The sequence below is a fragment of the Platichthys flesus genome, chromosome 10 (assembly GCF_949316205.1).
Source record: "Platichthys flesus chromosome 10, fPlaFle2.1, whole genome shotgun sequence".
In the NCBI taxonomy this organism is placed as follows: Eukaryota; Metazoa; Chordata; class Actinopteri; order Pleuronectiformes; family Pleuronectidae; genus Platichthys; species Platichthys flesus.
The window spans coordinates 4,885,675-4,911,613 of NC_084954.1; the positions used below are offsets into that span (position 1 = coordinate 4,885,675).

Sequence of the window (25,939 nt, forward strand, 5' to 3'; positions counted from 1 at the left end):
ATATCCCAGTTTTTATTGCATCAAACATTTAATCAAAATCAAACACGAGTGAGAGAAGAACGGCCTAAAATGACAGAAATCATATATTTGGAGAAAAATGTATCTAACTTATATTTTTGTTTTTATTCATGTCCCATCCGCTAACATGGAGGAGATGAGGTTTATGTAGGAATACTGCAGCCGTCCAACAGGTGGCAATCAAAATCCAGGATGTTTTTAATGGTTCTAATGGCAGCCCACAGATACCAAGGAGCCCCAGGACCTCGATGTAGAGGCAGCTTGCACAGATCCTACATCCCACGTCCACAAATTCCTTTTCAGCTAACATATGACAGAAAGTTGAACTGTTTCCCTTTTAAGTCTCTAAAGCTCACAGATTACCATATGTTATCTTGTTTGTTCTGTACTTTAAATCTTGCCAGTTATTATATTTATAATTTTTTTTCTACAAATCCAACAGACAAGATACAATATGTCAAGTATTGAGCTAAAGATGTGTTGGTCTGCTGATTTTGTTTCCTCGTTAACTGTTTCCCCTAGTCCTTATAATGACCTAAGCTAAGCTAACTTCCTTCGGGCTCAACTTTCATTAATACCAAACAGAAACAAGTATTTTGAATCGTCTTGTTGAATTCTCAAGAACAGGGCAGAAAAGCTAATTTCCCCAGACTTTCCTCGTAACACAAATTGTGTGTTTATAGATATTTTAAAACCACAAGCATCCAGTCGAATTTGTTATGAAGATTATCAGGAAAACAAAATTGGCTGGTGGATTGATTCCATTCCACTGAGTCCCTGCTAAATGTAGGGTTAGTGTGTCTAAACACATGCTGTGTCTTTTATCTGGTGTATCTTTAAAGGCAGATTCCAGAATTATGTTGTGTGAACCGATGCAGCACCCAAATCTAAACCATTCCTCATTGTTCCAGATAAGTCTCAAATCTCTAATGGTTTACCATAGAGGACGTTTTCCTGTGCAGAAAATATGAAAACCAGCTGCCTCTGTGGTTGAGGTGCAGGTTAACCAGTAAAAATAGACTTTGCACATTTGGAGACAGTCAAGAAAACGAGAAGATCAAGGAGGAGAATGCCTCATGTTTGAGTTTCATAAAGGTGGCTTACTCATGTCGACTCCTTATATCTTCCTCTCATCTTTTTTATTTGGAGATTGTGTTTAAAATCCAGCGCCCAAGTCTTTGTTTTTACGTCTGTTTCCCTGCTTGAACATTAAATGCAGATTTATTCTCTGGACAGGAGGAGTGTTGCTCATTGGCTCCTTGAGAGCGGTGATGGTCCCACAAAGGCCTGATATCATGGGAGAAGATGTTGTGCAGTTTTTCTGGTGTTTATGTTGCAATCAAAGAGCTGACTGGATAGAGCTGCCTGCTGCTAAGTGTGTTATGTCCCGTTGTGGCGTTGGTTTGAAGTGGTACAGATGGAGGATGTTTGTGTCATGTTTTGTGAAAAACCTCAATGTTTTCATGCTCGGGCCTTTTATAAAGCTGGCTGGTGTCTCTGGGTTCCCTCCTTCCCTTCGTCCTACTTGTGTTTTTCTTGATTTCAACCTTGGAAATGTCAGAAATCACGAAGGTTCACCCACGGACGTCTTGCTGCCATCAAGAATTGAGTATTGAGAAAGTTTCAAAAGCCACTTCCCCCCCTTTTTTGCAGAACAATTTGCAATAATTCAACACAGGCCTGAGTCGCTCACAGACAACACCAGTGTGTGGAGTGACTCAGAGTAACGTCTTCGTCCTACACGTCTGCAGAGGTGCTTTTTTCTGCTGAGGTAGTTTGATGAAAAATATTACATACAGGTTTTCTGTTTTCATATGACTGGAACTAATAAAGTTATGTAAACTCCATATATTCATGAATGACCTTTACATCCAGTTTGGAACAAATACAAAAACTGTGTTTTTCTTTCACACTTTTCTTTCGGCCTCTTACGGGAAAACGGCTGATGATTCATGATTTTTAAACGCCGCTCTCTCGCTCGCTCTCTCTCTCTCCCAGTGCGAAAATATATGACAAATATAAATGACACATGTTCTTCTCCCTCTCTCGGTTTCTAATCTTACTTTGGATTGCAGAAAGGGGGGGGATTCATGCACACAGGCCGGCACCCGTGATCATCTCCAAAAAAGCCCCCCCCCCCCCTCCTCTGCTGCTCACTAATCCCAAACTCCTGTCAATGGTTTCCAGCTGGCCTTGGTGTGGTGGCTCTGCTGGGAGAGGAGCAGCACTCAGCTGGCTCCGGGCTCTGGCTCGTTCACCGTCCAAGAGCCTTGCTCAACGTTCCTCTTCTCCCCCGACACAACCCCACCTTTCCTCTTTATTTGTTTCATTTATACAAAATCCTGTAAACATTTGTGTTCGATTTGTGGAAAGCGGGCTGACGGGGAATGTGCGAGTGGGAGGGCCAGCGCATGTGTTTGTATTTGAAGTCCAAATTTCACATGCTGATTATGTCCGAAGTCTTTAATGATAAGGTGAGGTTATGACCTAAAAGGCACAAGCGTGTTTAGTTAGCATAGTTAGCGTCGAGTGGTTTGATCTGCTACGTGAGCGGGGTGATGCGTCAGTGGCTGTGACTGGGAATCTGCTGAGAGGGTTTAATTCAAGTCAGTTTCGAGAGAAGGGTTGTGTGGTGGGGGGGGGGGGGGGGGGTAAGAAGGCTGATTTAGTCTCTTTCACGTTATTTTGACGAGTGCAGCACTCTGGCCTGGTGCTGAGGATCTGCTATATATAGCCGGGAGCGGTTCAGTAGCGGGGCACCGCTTGCGTCACCTTGGGTAAATATTTCTCTTCTGGCAGCAGTTGTGTTCTGTAAACTTTGCATTTTCCTGAACGTTCAGCAGAAAAATCGGAGAGTCTTGGCTCCGGTCACACTCGCAGGTGGGCCGGCTGCTGGAAAGAAAGGCACAGTTGATAAAACCAGAGCACGTGATGATGTCATTAAAATCAGGGGGAAAAGGACGAGGCAGAAACAAACCACAGAAGACACAACACACGTGGACACACGTAGAAGTGGGAGTACATTAACCCTAAGAAACACACACACACACACACAAATACACACAGCTTCAGTACACCACTCTGTGTGTCGGCAAGTTTTCTGTGTTTACCTTCCAGGAGTGATGGTGATGACAGTTTGTTGTCATCGAGGTCATAGGCCAAATGGGGAGGGGGGGAGTGTGTGTGCTGCTGATGGAAAGACGTGATGCTTTGTCACTCCTCGTGTCTGAGAGTGTTTGGCTTGGCTAAAGGAGTGTGTTTGTGTTTCTGTGAGTCTTTGTGTGTGTGAGTTTCAAGATGTCTTGTGATATCCTATGAGAGTGCATGCTCGTGTTTCTTTGCAGCAAGCCAACACAGTGCTGGGAAATGTGTGTGTGTGTTTGTGTGTGTGTGTGTGTGTGTGTGTGTGTGTGTGTGTGTGTGTGGATTTATGTATACACAATATGACTGTGCAGTGTGACACACTCTCAGATCTGCAATATCAGCAGCCATGCATCCATGCTTGATCTATGTATATCTATTTTATTAATTGATGATTAATTGCATTATTTTTTGAGTTTCTGACCATTTATTTCTCACTTCCTAATTTATGACCATGTGTAAATTTCATCCTCAAAGTATCTCACCCCAACAAAAACGGTTGAGTCAGATTAAAAATAAAAAGCTCTAATTTGATAATTTCATTTGACTTCATAAAACATCATAAACGTTTGCTGGCAAGGCTAAGATTGTTTTATTGTTATTGTACCAGACTCAAATATTGTTTTTAACCATCTACTGAACATCGGCTGAAAGTCGCTATTTGCTGAGTGGCTGTTTCTGGAGCTTTGCATTAACACTGTGGTGTGATGCTTTTAAACTTCTGCTTAGTCAGTTGTCTTGAGACCCGGTTTGGCCGGGAGTGAACCTCTGTGTAAAACCACGAGCTAAACATAAGATCAACCAGAGCGGCTTAGTCAGAGCACTTGTACTTTGCAGGCTGTGTTATCGTGTATGAGGGTCATGTGACTCAATGTTTAAAGTCAAATCTTGCAAACTCAGCGGAAATGACCATTAGTGGTGCAGGACTTTCTGTTTCATTAATGTTTTACTTTTATGATAAATGTATTGAAACAGTTAAATATTCAAGATTTGAACAGACTTGTTTTTGTGAAGCGACCTAAGATAGACTTTGTACAAGGATGGACAACGTTTCTCCTCTTCCTGCCATTATCCTGGAATGAAACCAAAAAATATATATCTATATCTCTAAAAGCAACTTGGGAGACTGACCTGCAGGGTGAAGGTCAACCTGATGCACATGCTTGACCAATCGTGAGTCAGTGTCAGCTGTCAATCATGATGTTTCACCTACTTTTTATGGCTTTAAATAACTAACCAGTCACTTGGATGTAGGTCAGAGTGATAAGAACTACCTTAAATGACTGAAACCATCTTATTTAATGCATGTTTGACTTTTCGGTGTGATCCATGTCCCATCCACTAACATGGAGGAGGTGGGGTTATAACCTGTATAATATGTATAATACCAGTTGCAGAAGCATTGCCAGAACATAAACACAAACTCTTTATTTTATTAGAGCTTCAGCCTTTTTTACAACCTTCACAGACATTAAAAAGTTACGTGCAGTAATCTAATGTACGACAAACCTTTAGCTCGTCGTCAGTAGCAGAGGAAAGTGACGCTAAGAGATACTGACTGCTGCAGATTCTTCAAAGGGACAGACTGTAATACTCCTTGCACGCAGTGGTCAGCCTGGGAAATGGATCAGAAGGCACGTGGAGGGATATAATCAAAAGAAGGAGCAGCGCCTTCACACTGACTCTCTGTGAGTTCCTCTCGCTCCCAGAAGCTTGGTCTCCCTGTTGTGTCGAAACCATTAAAAACCCCGTCTGTGTTTGTAGACTTACTGGTTGCAGAGGTGGAATTCTCTGAAGAACCCGTCGAGGGTTCAGAGGATAATACGCTCTGCTTTGTTTTTGATTCAATCGTATTGACTTTCAGTGAGGTTCATACTTTCTTTTATTATTCTGGGTTCGTTGGGTTGTTGACATTGCTCCCACTGGTGTCTGGATCTACTCAGTCATCACAGAAGTATCACGGCTCGTTTTTCTTCTGCCATGAGAGGCCATTTGGTGCCAGTTGTTCTTCATCAGCAGATACAATCAGCACACTTCTATGCTGATTCAAATATTTTGCTGACTTTTCTTTCGAGAACACTTCTACCACTCTAACGTTCACACAACAGCCAGCTAGCATAGCCTAGTCATGCTCAGTATAAAGACTAGTAGACAGAGGGAATCATAACCTCACTCTGATCTTAGGTGGTAAGATCGGCCTCCCTGCTCCTCAGAGGTCCACAAACTAAACTCTAATCCAAATGTGACATCTTGACGAGGACCAGTTGTCGAGCCACCAGCCCAGTCAAAATACTAACTGTTATTGTTTATATACAGAATTAAACTTCGGCTGCTAGGGGTCTCTATCAAAACAACAACAATCAAACTAGTTTGATTTCGTCATGAAGCAGCGTGGGATCATAGGAGTTGCTGTCTTCATCACCCTTGCCAATGCAAATTTTACCAGACGCAACTCAGGTGCAAATCCACGGATGAGGATCTGTGTTAAAGTTCATGATCGATCTGCAGATAATCATCTCAATTTATCCTTTTTATCTTTTAAATGTTGCAAAATTGGTGATTAACTGATTCATGAATTAACGGTTTCAGTTCTAATTAAACTCAGACTGTAGCTCGACATGTCCCTGTCCTCTGAAGTCCAGCTGAGAAACATCTTAGTGTGCAGATTGTCTCTGTGAGACAGGAGTCCCGTCTCGAACATCCGACAGGTGTCCAACCGGTTGCTCGAGTCGGTTAACCCCGAGCCCCGGGCCTGGCTCTGGTGCCGTAACGCTGGAGGTCAGAGGTTAATGGAGCAGAGTGGCGCCGGCCAGTCATCCCCCAGGATCCCGGGTGGATTTGGTAAACAGTGAAGCTGTCACTGCAGATTAATACTGAGAGGAGGTAGAAGAGGGCCGAGCACACAGGGGGCTAATGGCTCCTAACTCAGCCATGAAAGTGCCTGTCTTCCCCATTCTCCTCCGTCCCTCACCCCCATAGATAAGCCCCGCAGGCTTAGAGAGAGGGACGAGGAGAGAGGAGGAGGACAGGGGAAGAAAGAAGCAGAAAAGGAGTAAACTCAGAAAAAGAGGAAATAACAAGGGGGCAATAATCACAAGTGCACTTGAACACTTGCCTCGCTGCAAACTCAAGAGGCAGGAGAATTCGACTGAAAAGCTCTCAAACCGTTTTAAGGCTCTGGGAAGTTTTTGTCTCGTCCTATTGTGTCCCTGTTCCCTGAGGTCACTCCCTGGTTCCAGCTGTAGGAGCCAAACGCCAACCGCCAGCTCTCCTCTGTGGGGGATCTTTGGGGACTTTTTTTTGGTCTTTTTTTTAATGAGGCATATGCGAGTCCTTGACACTATGGTTAATCTGTCTTCATATGCAGCTCGTGTCGAGGCAGGATATTGTATGTCATGTCGCTGCACTGCTCGAGGTTGTGGTTAGGAACACTTTCGCCATCAGTCATGCAGCAGAGAGAAAAAAGATCTGAACATCTGCGTGGGTCTTATCTTAAAAGACAGATTTACTTTACATAACATGCTAATAATGGCTGGGTTTTTCCATTTACATGATTTGTGATGGTTTGAACCTTTAGATTTTTTAGATTATTGTCGGCGTAGATTTCATGTTAAAAAAGCATACTTTCTGGGCTTCAGGTTCACTTTAGCATCTTGGATATGTTGACATTCCTGTGAAATGTTTTTTTTGCTTCTGAAAATTAGTTGCACATGAAGACACACGCCGATGGTCTCGCTTCCTGGGAAACTTCTACAATGGCCCTCAGGGAATGGGAATAATGTTCACTCAATAATGTTTAACAACTTTGCCAAAAATAATGTAAAAATCTATTTACTTTCCAACTGTTCTTTGATTGGGGATTTGCATGTGTGTGCGTGTGTGTGTGTGTGTGTGTGTGTGTGTGTGGTGTGTGTGTGTGTGTGTGGATGTGAAATATCTCTACTATACTGTACACAGTCCCACTCATTCCTCCTATTACCCCTGCTACCCCCTCCTAGCTTTGTTGTCAGTTGGTCTGTGTGTGTGTCTCTGTGTGTGTGTGTGTGTGTGTGTGTGTTTGTGTGGTGGGGGTGTGCAGCGGAGGGAGGGTTTTGTCTGAGTGTATTCCATGCAGCACTCTATTGTACAGTCCTCACAATGGGACCAAGGCTTTGATCTCAGAGGGGTGGACCTCTCTCTCCATCTCTCCTTCTCTCCTTTGCTCTCACCCTCCTCCTCCTCTTCATCTCTCCCCCTCTCGTTCACTCTTTTCTTTCCCAGTATTAGCCTTGACCCTCCGCGTATCGCCAAGAGGGCCGAGCAGAGGAGAGAGGAAATGAAACACTGATTGAAATGAATGAAAACGTAATGATGTGAGCGGAGTGGCTGGAGGACGGAGTGCAGCGCGAGGAGGGGGCAGCTGAAAGTGAGCTGCTGTATTCCTCTTGTCCGTCCTTATTAAAAGGCCCGGGGGCCGGACTGAGTCGGCCCTTTCACAGATTGTTCCTGGTATGTTGCTCAGCCCCCTCGTCTCTGCTGTCTGACACAGAGCAGGTGCTGCCAGGGTGAGACTTGAGCTGGGGATATGGAGGCTCAGTGATGGGAGGGTTCGGTTTTGCTGTAAGGACTGAAGGATGGGAGTTTAGTGGGGGGGGGGGGGGGTTGTTGGTCACGCAGGACAGCAAAAGCCCTATGCATCCCCTGAATGAATCTGTCAGGTCAATATTTTCTATACATTGTGACTGTGCTGCAAATTCTGCCGCACCAATTCAACCCGGCTTCAGCCGCTGCAGTGCCCCATCGTGTCCTCTGTGCTTGGCTTTGGAAAACAGAATGCTTAGCCCCCCCCCCACCCCCCCTCCTCCTCCCTAACCCTCCCCTCCCAATAGCCCAATGCTCCACTGAGTGTCTATAGATCCCTGGATCTGCACAGCGTTGCATTGTCTCCCCTCCCTGGCCTTTTGCCAAGCACCAAGCCGGCTTTGCAGGAGTTGTACTTCACCAGAGCCTCATCTTTTCTCTGCTCCGCTTCTTTTCTTGCTCCGCTCCCTCCTCCATTCTTTCTTTCTTTCTTTCTTTTCTTCTCCCTGCTCGGCTATTTTCCTTTATGCCAGAGAGCCTGCGAGTATTTACCGATGCATTGGCATCGGGGGGTTATTGTGTTCGAGTCTGGATGGAGTGCAAAAGGCGGAGTGGAGGGGTGGTGCCGTGAGGCCGGTGAATAAACAGGGACATGTGTTTAGTACAGTTGACATCTGAGATAGAGGCACTGATAGATAGTTAAGTAAGTTAAACGCTGGAAAAACAAAAGTAGGAAAGAACTTACCGTGTCGCTGACTCCAGTTAGTTTGCAATGTTGTTGTCAATGTCTAAACTTTTCTCACCAGCTCAGCACTGGGAGGTGAATGTTGGTTAAAATGTGGCACTTTAAACTTATCGTTCCAGGATCAGATACTTGCTAGTTTGGGTATTCCCCTGACCTCACTGTAGAAAGCTTTCATCTGAACTTCTTCACTAAAAACGGTTGACCACAAGGTTTTTGTCTTTTATCTACTGTCTCAGGGTTTATCAAGCATGGAACCCCAGACTTGACAAATCAGTGTTTGAGCACAAACCTGTTGAACCCTAACAATATCAGTTTAGAATCAGAAAGCGTGATGAAGGCACTGATAAATATAGTTTCTTAATTCTCTTCTGAAGTTAGTTTCATTGTTACTTCCGCCGAGCAGATTATGTTTTCAACTGTGTTTGTGTGTCTGTCTTTGAGCAGCATTAGTTTAAATGGGGAACAATCCATTGTATTCTGATCCGGGTCCGACTCAGTGGGAGGATCCAGGATCAGTTTTTTTCCTCTTTCTTTTACATTGTGAGATGTTTTTCAGCTTTTTTTGTGAATTTCTCGAGAATGTTAATGGTAATTCTGGCGGTGGTTGTTTCAAATGCACAAGCAATTCATTATCTCACATGCTGTTGCCTTTATGGAAAAATGAAGTCAGCAGGAAACATAATTATCTCCGTGATGAGAAACCGCAACAGATGGGTAAGAAGTGTTTCCTTTGTAATCTGAACAACCAGTTTAAAAGTAGATTTTCCAAACTTAATGTAACTCACGCTCTATATCTCATTCTCTACTTCTACATCTTTCTCTCAGTGGGACGTGATGAGACTTGTGTTTCCTCAGAGGAGCAGGCTTAACTTGTCTGGCCTCCTCCTGCACTCCTCCACCCTAATGTTGACCCCTCCAGCCGGCTCCCAGTGTCGTCAGTCCCAGCAACACACCCACACCCTTGGGGGGCAGCACGGGGGGGTGGGGGGGTTGGGGGGGGGTGGAGCATCCTCTGCTGACAACACTCAACATCCCAGACGTAAACACGGGTGACAAATGGGCCACGATATCAGGTGTCAGGTGTCGGCGTGGAAGATTTATAAGGTACCAGGACAATGGGAGGCAGACACAAAAAGCCTCTATCTCCCATCAGCGCTTTTTCCACCAAAGCAAAAAACCCACTTTAGTTTCAGCAGCCATGGAGAGAATCATTTCCCCGGTAATCCTCTCAGTTTTCCCATCCATGCGGCACAGATTAGGTGTTCTCCCACAGCGGAGTCAGAAGTCCGAGGCCAGTGAGACGACATGTTTCAGAGTGCAGAGTGAAGACAGGGGAGTGAAGAAGAGGACTTGTTGTTACTGTGAAAATGGAGGAAGTCCTCACTCATGGAAAGGGAAGTTCGGGGTCAGGTAGAGCTCGGCCGGGGATGGATGGAGGAGGCAGTTGTCCGTGACGTCCTGTTTCGCAATCAGCAGCTGCTCCAAGTACACGAGTCCCAGTAGGAAACTCCTCACATGTCTGCGGCTTCAATCAGCTCCAGGGAGAGATGGAAGATTTTCAAACACATGCACAGTACATGATCGGTTTGTGTTTACGTGGGCTGGAGGCGTGTGCAAGGGGAAAAAATAGGTTTGGAGCGGCGGACCTCACAAGTGCAAACAGGGAAGCAGTGTGAGACAAAGTTATTTAAAACTTCCAGTCTGGAGGCTGGGAGCTGCTGGGATGTACAGACAGTGTCAACAGAGCTGCTCTGATATAATATGGCTGTTCATGTTCATGCGTCTGGTTCACGGTCTCTCCTGTTTGGTGTGGATGTCAACACAGCACGGCCTCTCATGGCCCCACACACAGAGCTCACATGTGATGAATCAGTGCTTTTTGAGGAATCAAATGAAATAAGCCACATTTTACCTCTCATAATAGTTCTTCATATTAAAGTGGCATACCTCCCTTGTGGATTTTAAAGTCAGTTGGTGATCAGAAACAGAAACGGTACTGACACACTCAGCAGGATCATCTCTCATCCATCTGTAAGGCCCGGAGGTGGTGACATGTGAAAGAGGAGACGTGTGTGTGTGTGTGTGTGTGTGTGTGTGTGTGTGTGCGCTGGGGGGGGGGGGCAAGGGGGTGCCGGCGCCGCGTGCCACGAGATCCACACGGATTCTCCAAATGGTGTTCCTGACACGTGAAAATCCTGCATGCACTGCCGAGGGCAAGCGCTACACACACACAGACACACACATACACACACACACACCGCCGCCCACTCACGACACACAAATGACCAGCAGCTCCACCTACACAGCGGCCCTCAGAGGACATGAAACTGGAGACGCAGTCGGCAGGAGTGAACGTCCCCACTCCCTGTCCTTTGTCTCCTCACAATGTGCAGCGGTACAGTGAGCTCTGACACCTAACAGATTCCTCACACACACAGACACAGCTTCTAGAGCTGTGTGTGTGTGTGAGTGTATGTGTGTGTGTATAGGTGTGCGTTCTTGTGTGTCAGTATGCCACTCAGCGCCTGGCCTTGTGTTTGTTTTTACTTGCTTTTAACCCTTTGTTTTGTTTGACTTTATATAACTCAGACTGACTGTGACACAGTTCTTTCCTCTTCAAACACGACCATGCCAAAACTTACAACATGACGTAGCATCAGTGTGCAAAACTATTTAATTTGAATGGAAATTAGCTAAATGCTGCTCGAAAGCTAAATGTCGCTTGATGAAATGATATCATACTTTGCATATTTCTTAAGTGTCAGTGCTCTGTATTTGCATTCAGCCCAGTGTGAACCAGTTTGGACTCTTTTATCTGTTTGCATCTCTCCCACTGTTTGTACTCACATGAGTATTTTAATACAGCTGGACACTGTTCACATTTGCATGATTTTCCATTTCTGTTGACAGAAAACAGAACAAGTATGAAATATTGACTGAAACACCGGCAGACACCCGCAGACACATAATGAGTCTTATCATAATTTAAAAAGTGCTGTGTTGTCAACTGCATTTTTAGGATTGATAAAAAGACAACTTCAAATCAATGCTAATGTTGCTCTGTGTCTGCTGCGTGTAGTAATATGTATATCATCCAGGTATTAAAAAATCTCCCTATGAATGCTAAATGTATCAGATTATTTTTAATTACAGACAAAAGAGATGCTAATCAGTTTATTTTTTAGAATGCAATAAATGTCACCTAATCAACTTCTTAAAATCAAACAGTAAAATACATTTGAACAAGTTTTTTATCTCAAGACTCATCCTGTGAAGAAGCAAAACTGATTTGATCAGACTGAGATGTTGTGGTGACTGTCCAGGACGATAACGCCATTGGGCTTCAAACCAGGTTCTTTCATCGGGTGGGGTTTTCCCAGCGGGCCGCTGGCGCTGGGCCCTGATTGGTTGATAGAGACAGCTGAGTTGAGTGACAGGCTGTCAGAGGGGATCCATCGGGGGACAAAGCGTCCACTGAGAGGCTCAGAGGTCACCCCGCTGCCAACGGCTCCACTGGCGAAGTTTGTTTTCTCGTGAGGAGCCACCCTTTCATGTGTGCCACTCATTACCGGAGCTTGTGCCCCCCCGCTGCCCCAAACAAGGCTGTCTGTGTACTATTGTGTGCCGATGTGTGTATTTTACCAAAAACCCTCTGCACATCTTCTGGTGACCCTGTTTTGCCAGAACTGGAGCGCGTACAATTGGGAATCCGACTCAGGTCGACCTGCGCTGGTCGAGGCTTGCCTGTGTTTGGTTTGGCAAAAGGGGGGGGGCAGGAGCGATGGCAAGATGAATGCCCTCGCCTGTTTTATCTGCTGGACAACCTGTATCAGCTTTTTGAGCTTTTTAATGTAACCAGCGTTGCCAAAAGGACATCTTGAAAAACGCTGTGCAGATGTGGACTAGTTCCTGGAATGCGGCTTTTCCTCCGTGCGATAGCAACAGGGCTGGATTTTTAGCAGTTGCAGGATCCCAGTAAAGTCGGTGGAGACAGTGGATCTCCTGTGGAGGAACAGACGAGTGTCCATCAGTGGCTCGGGGACAGGAGTGGTATTTTGAGCAGAAGTTAGATAGACACAGGCCTTTTGTGTGACAGATGAGAGAGTGGTCTGGGGGCTCTGTGGATTCATGGTTTTTGCATGAGATAAAGTGTGTGTCCACGTCTGTGTATGTACGTGCAAGAATGACTTCTTGCAAGCATTGTAAGTGTGTGGGTTCCTCTTTGGTATGTGCGCCGATCAGACGAGGCCTTTTCTTTCCGGAGAAGAAAGCAGCTCACTGTCCTCGTGCCGTCCCAAATCTAGCCTGGTCTGAGAACCGGGCCTGTGTGGCTGGATCTCTGTGTCTCTTCATGTTGAAGCCCGGCCTTGTTCCCAGCTGTTTGTTCAGCTGGCCCACCAGCAGGGACACCAGGGACTCAAACCCCCCCCCCCCCCCCTACCCCTCCCAGGCCCAGCCGGACACCTCCACCTCCGCACCCACCCAGGTCACTGACCTCCTGACCTCTTTGCCCCGGGGGTCATTTGCTCCGAGGACGTCGTTTAAGAAGGGATTTTTGTTCGACCATTCTTTGAGTCCACAGTCTCCGCTTAGGCTCTTGTCATCAGTGCCATTGATCTGCAACCAAATGAGCTGATTAGGGGGCCTGCAGTTTGTCCTGTTGAGTGGGTCGACCTAAGCTTGGCTGAGCCAGGCTGAGCTCGGCAGGACAGGGGTGGGGGGGGGGGGTGCAGGACGGGGTCAGAGTGCACACAGAACACACAGTTGGGCATTCACCCTCAAAGGTAGCAACATGAAATGTGTGGTTGTTTGAAGAGATGTGGATCAAACCCCTTCGGTTGTGTTTGTTATGTCAGATCTAACCCCTGTGGTTCTGGTGATGCTGCAGCTCTTCATCAGTGTTGTCTCTGACAGTGCTCTCTTTGATTCTCACAAAAAGACATAGAATCCTTTCACTCTGTCCTGTTGCCTCATCAGTTTACTCATGTGTGTAGATATACAGGTTATGTGAGGCTCTCACTGTATATGAATGTAGGAGGCTTGGAGGCAGAGCGAAGAATGATGTCTTAGCTGAATACATTTAGTAAGAGTCAGATGATTTTCTTAATTTCCATCATAAAGTGCTAATGTCTTTTTAAAATCAAGCGATTATATCACTGTGATATTATTAATATTATTTCTGCACCAAATAAAAATATGTGAGCACACGTTTATAGCTCGTCCAGGTCAGAGCTTGATGCATTCTGCTGCAAGCTGCAAGCAATTATTAATTTGGCTTATCCACATCCTGTTATGCAAACGCACCTGTCTGCAGGAGCCACTTCAACTTAGAACTTCAAACCGGCCGGATATGATCTTTTGCTCATTCAGAGTTTGAAGGAATCAACACAAACACGTTGAACAATGAGGACAGAGCTGCAGGACCTCCAGGGACTTCAGTCACCAAACAACCGTTTCCATCTCGTTGAAACCAAACCTACAGGACTGTATATTTTCCTGAGTGCACGCAAGCATGTGTGTGCAGGAGCGTGCACATTCATGCACGGATGTTGTGTTAGCATTTGCCTCTATTTATCAGTCAAGGGGCCTTATAATTACAGGCCCAGTGTAATCTAACACTCCCACCACTCCCTGTATAAACTGAGAGTCCTCCCTCCTCTCGGTCAGGGATTAAGAATGAGGCCCCTGCTGAATGAGCTGCACATTACTCTGAGATATCCTCACCACTTGTCAAGGGAGACATCAATAATATCAGAGGATTGGGGGTTGGCCTGAGACCCAGAGATAAGGAGAGGGAGCAGCTAATGACAGACAAAGAGGGGTTACCTCCAATTACTCCTGCAATTTGTCCTGGAAGCATAAACAGAGGAGCGGTGATTAGAAATAATGAAGAGTATTATATGTCAGTGCAATGCGGACACAATGTGCTCATGCGTGGTCAGAGACCGTCTTCGTGGATCTGAGCTGAAAGCGGGTTGAGCTACAATGAGGCCTTTGTTTTCCTGCCTGTTTAATGCAAGCTGATAATTTCCATAATTTGATCTGGTTTATGGTGTGAAAACATTTCAGTGGGACGGTGAAACTGCAAACTGTGCCGGACGGGGGTGTCGTGTGATTATCGTCTGCAAATGAAGCGGTACTGTCCTGCCAAAGCTTTCTCTCTTTCTCAAGCTATAGGCCTGTGCGCTCTGCTGTGTCACAGGTCAGAGTTGACAGGGTTAGCGTGGACACTGTGTCCTCACATCCATCTTCATTAGAGGTCTGGAAGTACTCAGTGACCAGACCTCCTCCTCCTCCTCCTCCTCCTCCTCCTCCTCCTCCTCTTCCTCCTCCTCCTCCTCTTTCTTTTCAAAACTATCTGTCCATTTCTGATAAACAGCTTCATCAGAGGAGAGGTCTCAGGAGTGTTAACAGAGAGCTGCCTGACATGATCCACCAGTGGGACGCAGCAAACAACCCGTGCTCGCTCCAGCCTTCTCCCTCTGCAGCGACAGAAACCTCCATTGCATTTGCACATTATTCTGTCTTGATTTGAAAAACACATGCGTTGCTTATGTCACTGGAGATAGACGGTGATGACAGTACAATTCAGCCATGTTTAAGACCGGAAGTCTGCTGATGCTTTAATAAGATCTTTTTGATAAGAGTTAAATAACAATAAAATCACTAATAAAGGTTAAAAAGCCTCTTTAACTGCAGATCTTCCATTTCCCATCCAAATTCAACTTTTGCCTCTTCTCTGTGACAATGTGAATAAGTTTAACCTCTTTCTGCAGAACAGCTCACAGCTGCACTCTGTAACTAGAGGTTCCTGGTGGACTTTGCACCTTGTAGTAAAGAATCCCAATCAAATGAAGATTAGGAAGAGCTTTGCCTCTCTAAAGGGACGTCGTAGTTGTTTGCACATTTGGTGACGCAAGATAGTAAAAATTCACATGACGCCTGTCAGCTGATCATTACTTTGTTTTCAACATGTGTTCTCATAACAAGAAAAGAAAACCTGCATCACTTCCTGCCGGGATTATGTTCTCACACCAATGTACCATAAATAAGGTTTTAGATCAAATGAGGGAAATCTGAAATCTAACTATGGATTTGTTTAGCTGGTAATTGCTCCTTTATTCTGCAGGAAAGACACAGAGCAGCACTTCAGACTTCCAGTCTTTCACACACAGTAGGTTCAAACCAGCTGCTGTGGAAATAAGATCAGAACAGATCTAATTCTCATAAATGGCCGAGCAAACCCACTAATCGCAAACTTTACTCTCTCGTCCTTGTCTCTGAAACATGTCTCCTGTCATGTGGCTCCCACTGGAGACAAACTAATGGCTTTCATTCTGAAGTTCAGGAAACCGAGGTCCCATAGTGGTGCTGGGGCCAAACTGGACTAATTAGATCGAATCAGACACTCGACCAAACCCGAGCAGACACAACACACTGTATGTGAGGGGGGGGGGGGGGGACTGTCCCTCAGAACAATGACATCACTGTAGCTTTGTCCGTCTGTGACATTACCAGATCTGCAGCGAGGATCGGGGACGGAGAGCGAGGAGTGACACGAAAAGATGGAGATGGAAAGAAGGGTGCTGAGACAGAGACAGCAGCAGTTTCAGAAAGAGAGAGAGAGAGAGAGAGAGAGAGAGATGGGGGGGGGTAGGAGAGAGAGGGCCTGGAGCTGTGGCTTGGCTGAACTCACTGTGAACCTCTGCAGATTTATTTTCTCCGGAGCCCGTTGCTTGCTCAAAGGGGGCCAGATTTACATGCCTCTCCCTGGGCTGCTGTAACACTCGAGTAGGGGAGCTGGGATAAGTGGGCTGGGGGGGGGGGGAGGACTTGTGCAGGTTAGAGGGGAGACGCAGAGCAGCAGAGGGACGAGGGGTTTCACAGGGAGTCCACTCGCTGGCTCCATTATTTCCAGCTTGATAATCTGACCTCGGACGTGGTGCACCCCTGGTTGTGTTTACCAGCTTGCCAGCCTAATTAGAAACACTCCCTCCATTAAGAGGGGTGTTTCATTTTGAACCCTGTGTGCGCCCACAGATCCCTGCTCTCACAGCTGGCTCCCAGCATCCTCGTCTGGGGACATACAGTGTGTGTGTGTGTGTGTGTGTGTGTGTGTGTTTTGTTTTCTCACCATGAAGCTTGTGTAGGATTTTGGTGGTAAGCGCTTACTGAACGCACACTTGTAGAGACACCAAAACACTGACATGTAACCAAACACAGGTCGTTCCAGACTAGTGCCCCGACACAGATGTTAGGTTACAGTTAAAATGAAGGATATGTTGTGTTAAGCAATATGTGCGATGAAGCATTTTGTTGTCTGAAAGTGTTTTTTCAAAGCACAGCCAGTGTTGAGGCACCGTAATTCAAAAATAAATCTAATAACGAAAGATTTACTTCTATCTAAAACATCAGCTGTAAATGTCACTTATCGACTGTGTAATAAAACCAGAAAGGTACAAGGCCTTCTTTCCTGATGTTTAGTAATAAGTTCAATGAAACTAAAGCGATAACTTTTACAGTTCAACAAGGAACTAGAGTTAAGGAACTGTGCATCACTATCCCTGTATCAACACTTCCTCTCAGGCTAAAAACAGCTTTTCAAACTTCAGACGAGCTTCCATATTGTCTCTGTGGCCCATAGTGTTACTGCATGCAGTAATATCCGCTGCAGCTCAGGGAGCAGGCCCTCTTTTTTAAAGACAGCTGTCAGTGACCATTAGGGGGAACTGCAGCCGGAGGTACTCGCTGCAGCAAGTGACCAAACGTGAAACTGCTCTTGCAAGAAGAGAAGATTTCTTTATCAGAAACATAAATCAGAATCTGGCCTCTTTAAAGCAAAACTCCTCTAATGAGATTTCCCTTTGCAGAAAACAGGAGATGAATATATGTGTTGGAACAGTGACAGGTGTCCACTGTGCATCCAGAAGTTGACTTCACTCTTATTTAAACAGGATTCCTGCTTCTCTCCATTCATGCTGTAACTGTGTGTCAGCTCAGTCTGGAGGCCGCTGAGGAAGAGAGGAATTAACTAGCTGTCCCGCACCTCTGACTCAACTCTCTGTGAACTGCTCGTGGAATCAAGGGTCAGCGACTCTGGGGCTTTTTCGTATCACTTGTCCCTCCCACTCTGCGGCTGTTTCGCTGGGGGGCGAGTTCATGAGTGTTCTGGAGGCAGCGAGGCTCTCAGCTCCTGATCCCACAGCCGGCTCCGTCTGACAGGTAACGCTCAACACGCCCGTGGGAGGGACCCAGCTGTGACCTGCAGGGAGAGGAGGTGTGAGGGCGAGAGGCCAGACGAGAGATAGGCGTAAAGCACTAAACTTCAGCCCTGTTTACGTGATTTGAATTTATTTCTCGCCTGGTTTAGATTATGCAATTAGGGCGAAGAGGATGTGGGAAGAAATAAAACCATAAACTATCGTCTCAGTCGTAGCAGATGTTCACTGATCATGATAAATCCTAAACTGGGAACTCAATACTTGTTATTTCCCAACGTTATGTCTTCTGCAGATGATTTTTCTTCTTCTTCCTCTACCTGTGCAAGTTCTGCTTCCTTCCTCACAGACTCTAAACTTGCTGCATGTATAGTTTTACTTCTCTAAAGGCAAAGCCGATGTTTTTCCTGTAGCAATGCCTCAGTATGCTGAATCAGATAAACTGGGGATTTTGTAATGTTGTATTGTTTATATATCGCTTGTGAAATTAGCAACAAAGAAGTTGCAGAGCAAACTCTTTACAGACAGATGCCGGGGGGGCAAACATGCAGCCAAACTTGATTCTAAAGTTTGTAAAGACAGAGTATCACACATGGCAATGAATGTGCATGATTTATTTTATCTGCAAACAAGCATGGGGTCTTGTGTTTTACTATTTTATGTTTTAAAAAAAGGAGCTGGCACAAGCTGAGATGGAATTTATATTGTGTGACCACATGGATCGTTTATAACAACCTTAAACCTACAATCATTTATTCTCTGGTCACACGCAGCAGCAAAACAAGTTGTAAAAACCAGTGACACACTGGCCTGTCTGTAGTTCACCAAACAGGAGTTGATGTAATATAGTTACAGAGTTGAAACATTGACGCCAGTTCGTCCCATGGCCTGTGAACGCAATATCTCAAGAAGGCCTCGAGGGGACTTCCTCAAATTTGGTGCAAATATTCACTTGGACTCAAGGATGAACTGATAACATTCTGGTGGTTGAATGTCAAAGGTCGCCGTGACCTCGCAAAGCAAATTCTCTTATCTCGTTCAGGTGATATGTCTGGAACAGCATTAAGGAATCCTTTCACATCGGCACAAACATTCAGTTGGAGTCAAGGATTAAACCACTTGATTTTATTAGCCTAAGGTCAAAGGTCAAGGTCACCGGGGCATGTCATTTCTGACGATGTAATTAATGTAAGTTAATTACTGTGCTCTTTGGTGTCAGGGTGGAATTGTACAGTGGGGTTTTTACAGCTGTAGTACAGGAAGTAGCTGCCTGCTGTGGCTGAAGGCAAAAGTTGATGTGAGTAGTTAGAGTGAACCAAACAGCAAAACCAAAACAATGAGTCTAAAGATGTTAAAAAACTTTGTAGAAATGTTGTTTTCTCACTACAAGCGACCACAACATTAGATCCACTGTAATGTTAAATATTGAATTATAAATCTTTATATTGCGTGTTTTTAGCCTAAAGAGAAAACATTGATGTGAAAGCTGCTAATATTTGATCAGAGCAAGTTCCCTAAATGGAATCAAAATTGGAAAAGCTGATCCCGAAGCTGCCAAATCCACTCACACACTGCAATAACATTACAAGATACAAACTCATGAGCATTCACAGAAACCACATGTGTTTGTGCACACATGAGGACAGTTTTGCGTTGGTCTCTCAGGGCCCGATGCTCTTATGAGAACAACGTGCACACGCTCACGCACACTGGAGGTAGGGTGCAGGAGGAGCACTTCAAAGTGAATGTGGTTAGAGCAGAACACCCAGGGACCGCCACCTCCACATAAACAGGGGATCTCCTTACCAAAAACAAAGAGGCCTCAGCAGCCAGCCCACATCCAGCGGAATGAGGGGAGGGGTGAAAGGGGCTTTGAGAAAAGAAAAACGTGGGGGTGGGGGGGGGGGGGGTTGGGAGGGATGGATCAGAAAACACGTTACACGACCGGAAAGGTAGAGCAAAATCATTCATTACTGTAATTACAACCTGAGCCCACTCGCTCTTTCATTCAAGCGGGTAGCGGAGGAGAAAAGGAAGAGAGGGAGAGGAGAGATTAAACCTGCCCACAGAGGTGTTTACCACACTTTGAGGGATAACACACACAGATATAAACACCTCAGCTGTGAGGAACACACCCAACGCACAACGCGGGGGGGTTCTTCATCCAGTTAGAGGGATGCAGGTTGTGTCAGTAAATGAAAATTAGCTGAAAGTGTCTTCATCAACGTGTTTATTTTCCCCTCTGACTCATACTGTTAAATCTTTCCGTTTCAATCTGGACAGTTTTCTGGACGTCTTGAGGAAATAGTTGAAGATTGCGTGTTTTCTTTTTGTCAATATGCAACTGGTAAAGTGGTTGTAATCAGTTTTTTTTACTATAATACTGGACAAATGGTTGTGTTATATATAAAAGTGCAGCTCCTAGTCACTCTCCTCATATACCCTTGTAATTTTACTGGTTCTTTTTAGGTCATTGGTTTAATTCCTGCCCGAGACTTCCCTGTTTTGCTTTACTCTCACTTCTGTAACTTTTAAATCACAGGAGGAAACTGTTTTGAACCAAAATTGGAAAAACAAGGCTCATAAACAGTGAAGAAAGAAAGGCCAGCACAAAGATGGGACTTCGGTTACATCCGTGTTAATACGTTTTGTTTCTAAAATGCATTTACGGGAACTTTATGAAACCAGCTGGATGTGTTTTACTTTGAAATCCAAGTTTCACTACGGGCTTACTCCTGAGTGGCTCTTACCTCCTTGCATAAGGACAAGTTATTTTTAAAACTAAAACACATTAGTTTGGATTTAGATGTTAATTCTTCAGGTGGCAGGAAACAAGACACCAAATGAACGATAATGTTGTTCTGGGACTGCACCATGTTTACGTTAGCATCTGTTTGCTAACTAGTTTGCTATAATAATATCTGCCTGCCTTTAAGAGTCACAAGTTAAATCCTGTTAGTTGAATCTGTAATGTGGAACCAGGCTCTAGTCTCATCCAACTCAAAGAAAGAAAGCAAATCCTTTTTTATCCTTTCTTATCAAACGGTTTGTTTAGGTGTAAAACCAAAGTCACATTGTACAAGTGATCCATTTTATTCATCAAATTACGATGTGTCACCATTTTCTGTGCCCTTGATTTTAAAATAATACACACAAGACCCAAATTACCCTCTCTGACTATCATAGGAAAGAAGAGATGTTTAATTTTCCATCTTTTATCAATTTCATGTGACAGATTTCAGGCACTAAGCTGCTCGTGGAACCTTTCCTGCAGCGAGTTGACTCACTCTGTGACCACAGCTTCCAGCCTCTTGTCTTTTTTACTGCCTTCCCTCCGAGTGTTTACCTTGCTCTCATCTCCGTGTCCCTCGGGGGCCTCTTAAACACTGCCCTGGGGGTCCCTGTGGGGAGACACACTGCAGAGAGGAAGGGAAACAGTAGCCTAATGTGATCCGAGGACAAACAACAACAACAATGCCTGGAAGGTTCACGTAGCGAGGCGGCGCTCAGGCAGCGGCTCCAGCTCGAACCGTTCCCAGTCATTCAGGAGAGACGCAGGTGTTTCATCTGTGCCAGGAAATAATCCTGAGCTCATCTGATGGAGTGGATAGCGTGGCCTAGGGGATAGAGCGGGTGTTCTGCAACAAGAAGGTTTCAGGTTTGAATCCCACTCTTTCCCATCTGCATGCCTAAGTGTCCTTGGCAAGATACTGGCAAGATACTCAACCCCTAAAGTGGCCCCTCATAAATGCTGAGTGTTCTAAAATGTAAGTTGCTTTGGACAAAAGCGTCAGCTAAATGATATGTAATGTAAATGTAATGCTTGAAGAGGCGGTTTCATGTGTTTTCTGTACAGTTTGTGTGTGTGTGGCTTGTGCTGTGCATGTGGTCCTCTTGTGTGTTTGTGAAAAAGCTTGAGACTATAATATTTATACTTTGATTATTCTTTGACCGTAGAGGAAACATCGTTGCTTGTTTGTTTCTGTGTGTGTGTTTCTGTCTGTGTGTGTGTGTCTGTGTGTGTGTGTCTGTGTGTGTTTGTGCTAGCAGAGGTCATGCGTCTCAGACAGAAATCAGATTCCTCGCAGAGCAGCAGGTTTAACCTCCTCCTATGAAAACAGTCTGTGGTCAGACACAGAGCACAAGTGCCACCTAGTGGTCATATATAGTACAGCTCTGCTCCTGACGAGTGCTATTTACAGCAGAGCGGCTCATTCGCTGACTGGCGTCACGTGACCTTTGTAACACGTCTTGCAGGATCCTCTCTTTATTTCTTCATATGATTTCAGTGACCTTTATTCTTTCTCAGGATCCCGAGGTGTGTTGATTTTAATCCACTTCTATTTATGTTGAGTTTTCAGATTATGAAACATAAACTTTATATAGTGATATAAATACAATATAGCAAAGACAAATACCTTGTTATGGGAAAAACATGTATTTTAAATACTACTACTTCTACGATACTATAATTTGATTCCTGATTCTCAGTTTTCCCAGCTTCCCTGCAAAATAAAGCAATAACTCCAATATTACAAAAAAGAATGGAGTAAGCATGGAAATAAAAGTAATTGCATCTATTGAAAGAACAATTTAACCATCCTTCTGCAAGACAGACCTACTGTCACAAGCCTACCTGTTGTTAAAGGTATTTAATGTGTCCATAAAGTATTCTAATACTCACTTTGTTGTTTTCAGCAAGGGGAAATTATCTAAGAACTGTATTTGTCCTTTCTAAAGGAAAGTGTACAGGATTTGATAACTTTTCATGAATTGTTAGTCCATATCTAAATGGTGAAGTCTCGTTCCACTTTCTTCTAAATGAGTCAACTCATCCTGTTGACTGGATGTGCAGCGTTGATAATGTTGATTATTCACTATCGGAAATAACAACAGCTTCACAACTGAAACTTCAAACAGTCCACAGTGTGGAGAATGTTCATTCAGGTTCTCGTGGCAGGAAGACGATGACGCGTAGAGAGGACACATCACCTGATGTCGAGGACAAGAAGACATGATGTAACCTGACCCGGTCACCTACTTAATAATGACAAGTGGTACCTTCAGCCAACAACAACTCAGTTCTTAATGATGACAGGGACCTTGAGTCATGGGGTGAGTGATGTCATCTCATGACCTTTTGTTCTCTGCAGGGATTCCAGAGTCGCTGCTCTGCTCTCGTGATACTGTACACAACGCCCTCATATAACAAAAGAAGTCCCTGAGTGCTGAGAGGTGAGTCGCCCTCTGTGTTCTGCAGGTTTCCACTTCCCTCTCCAAGATCTGCCAGGTGGTATTTCATTTATATTTTAAAATTTGCCTTTAAGAGGCGAGGACACAGGGTACGAAGTATTTTTATTTGGTGCTTCTGTTCATTCCTCATCCCCTCTTTCTTCCATCAGTTTCACTCAGAGGAAAGAACATCTGCACTCGTCTGTATGTTTGTCTTCCACTGACCTGGAACAACTTCTCTTCCCTCAGCGCTGTGGAGCCTCCACGCCTTTCCACACAGGGCCCGGCTCTGAATGGCTGATTGTCTCCTCCGCTACAGAGCTACACCTCTGATCTTCTCTCCTTCCACCCGCAGAACTGCTGCCTCAGCCACGGCCCATTTACCTACACACATACACACACATGTGCACGGCCCCTGTATGAAAACCAATGTGTGCCCTGTGTAAATATGGACACACACGGTCGCTCTGCACACCAGCATCCCGAGCACCCATGCCGAACCGTGCTGCAGCCGCTCGCCCCTCTTTCCCCTGCTGACGCCACATCTGCCGCCCAGATGTGCAGCGTCCGCCGAGGTGCTGCCGAGCGCAGGATGTTTTGCATTCCCTCCGTGGAACATGTGAGGCGTTCCTGTGGGCCATCCGTCTGGCTGCATTAGTCTGTGTGTCATGGGGATCTGTTTGCCGCGGCCCCTCGTTGGCTGGCTCCGGGGGTTTGGGCACGTTAACTCGGGGCAGATGTGGGGCTGCTGAATCAGGTGGTCGGAGGAAACTCGGGCCCTGGCGGGAGGGAGACACTGGCTGCCCTGTGTGGTGGACCAGCCCTACGTAACACAATCCCTCCCCCCCCCCCCCCCTCCACCTCCACCCAGCCTCACCACCTCTGCTGCTCCTGCACCGCTCACATCTGATGAACTGAGGTGTATAACTTCTATATGAAAGCAAATATACATCATGACTCACTTACTCACTTTGTTTACCTTCATTTTATGAACCTCACATCCTTTGAGGGATGGGAGTCGATCAACATTCATAGAGAAACACTTATATTTACAGTTAAATCAACCTTAGACGAATGTGTGGACAGTGGGAGGAAAGCCACAGAGAACATGAACCACTGCTCCACCTGTAAGCCCCCCAATTTACTTTCCTCCTTAATAAAAGTGTCTTTGTATTTTCATTGAAGTGGAAAAGGTAACGGTTGGATGGAATAACTCTGTCCAGCTGTCATCAAGGTTTAACACACAGTCAAGCTCCTTCCATTGGGATCCACTGGTTAACAACAAACCATTCAATAAGACTTGAAATACCACTCTGATGAAAAAAAAACAATAGCAGAAGAAAAAACATTTGACCAAAAAGCAAATTTACAATAATAGGATGAAAATCAACTTGAAATCTACCTCGAAACACATTGCCGTCCCTGCTCAACCCCCTCTGATCTGGAATCAGTCTCGCTTGGTGCGGAAAATCTGCGGCTAACGCGGCACGAAAGCTTCACCGACACACTTCAGACGGCACCAATCCCAGAGAGGAGGTCAGACAAACATGAAGAGCATGTGTGATGATGATGACACTGCAGTTTGTGAAACAATGAAGGAGCTGTAGATATTCTATTCATGTGTGACATGGTGAGACTCCAGAGCTTTCACAGTTGACCTGGCTGCAGCACTGATATAACATAACAAACATAATAACTGAGCATGGAAACTTGTCTTAGCCTCCCACACATAGTGACACAGTCACAGCTTCAGTGAACCCGGACCTCCTCACCCACCCTGTGTCCTCTCTGTCCACTCGTCCCTGTCCTCACAGGGGATCTCCACAGATTTCACATTTCAGAATCGGTTTTCCAGTAATGAGGAGCTTTATTCGGAGAGAACCAGTTTCCACAATGTTGTGGTGCCTGTGGTGAACTTTTTTCATGTGTGAGGAAATATTCTGAGTGATGTCAACAGTGTTAGAAAGACTGGGGCTTTGGATGTGATGAAGAGACACCGTCACACACATTCTGAATATGTTACTAAGGTCCCACCCATGCACGTCGATCTCTTTTGTTTCCTTTATTACCCACTGACTCTCTCTTTTATATTCGTCTCTTCATCAGCTCATCTCCCTGAGTCTTTGACATCATCTCCGTTGTCCTGCCTCAGCTTGGACTTTGCACTCTTCTGCCCTATTTCCCAGCCTCTCTGATCCCCCTCTGACTCCCTGACTTAGTCTTTCCCATGTGTCTTGACCTGTATGCCCCCCCCCCCTGCTGTCCCATGACCAGATAGGGCACCAGTTCCTCTCCCAGTTCCTGCTCAGCAGCATTTCTTTAGGCGACCCTTGCCGTTGGCCGGCGTCTCCACAGCTGGCCAAGAACAGATCCCGGCCACACCCAAGCAATTGTGGCCCTCACACCACCTGCTGCAGGGTGACGATCACAGGGTGAGCTGGCTCAGGATGTGTGTGTCTGTGTGTGTGCATGTGAGTGCGTGTCTGTGTGTAGGGGAGCAGAGGATGCTTTAACACAAACACACATAACTGACACAGCATGGGGATCCATTGTGTTCTAATCAGTATACCAGGAACTGAATAAGCAGTGTGACCTCCATCCTGCGCTCCAGTTGACTGAGCAGGACCAGATAGGAACAGCGAGAGACAGAGAGCTGGAATTCCCCTTTGATCAAAGTGTCCGTTAGTCGATGGGATGTGGCGTTGCTGGGGGTGCGGAGCAGGAGGTGGCTGCTGGGAGAGAGAGAGAGAGAGAGAGAGAGAGAAAGAGAGAGAGAGAGAGAGAGAGTGCTCAATTGTCTTGTCCCTTTCTTTTTTCCCGGCTGCTCACCCCCCCCCACCACCAAGAAGCCGATAGCGAGGTCGCGACCTCTCGCCCCCCCCTCCTCGGCCTTGTACTTGAAGGACGCTCTCCGTCACGTGTAACCGCCGAACTCCCCCCCACTTCCCAGAGACGTGTCCACTCTAACTGTCTCTCACAAGTGCTTGTCTCCCTGCCACCCGGCTGCATTTCAGATGTGGAGAAA

At 45.6% G+C, this 25,939-nt stretch overlaps 1 long non-coding RNA gene across 3 annotated transcripts; it reads left to right on the forward strand.

Moving 5' to 3' along the window:
- Positions 1-2,678: 2,678 nt before the first annotated feature.
- LOC133961430 (uncharacterized) lies at positions 2,679-25,939 on the forward strand. Of its 3 annotated transcripts, none has more exons than XR_009922009.1 (3): positions 2,679-2,795; positions 22,836-22,917; positions 23,164-25,939. It is a non-coding gene; the product is annotated as an uncharacterized LOC133961430 (long non-coding RNA). The 3 variants fall into 3 exon arrangements; XR_009922008.1 differs by lacking the exon at positions 2,679-2,795 and adding an exon at positions 17,430-17,686 and having other exon boundaries at positions 23,085-25,939; XR_009922007.1 differs by lacking the exon at positions 2,679-2,795 and adding an exon at positions 17,430-17,686.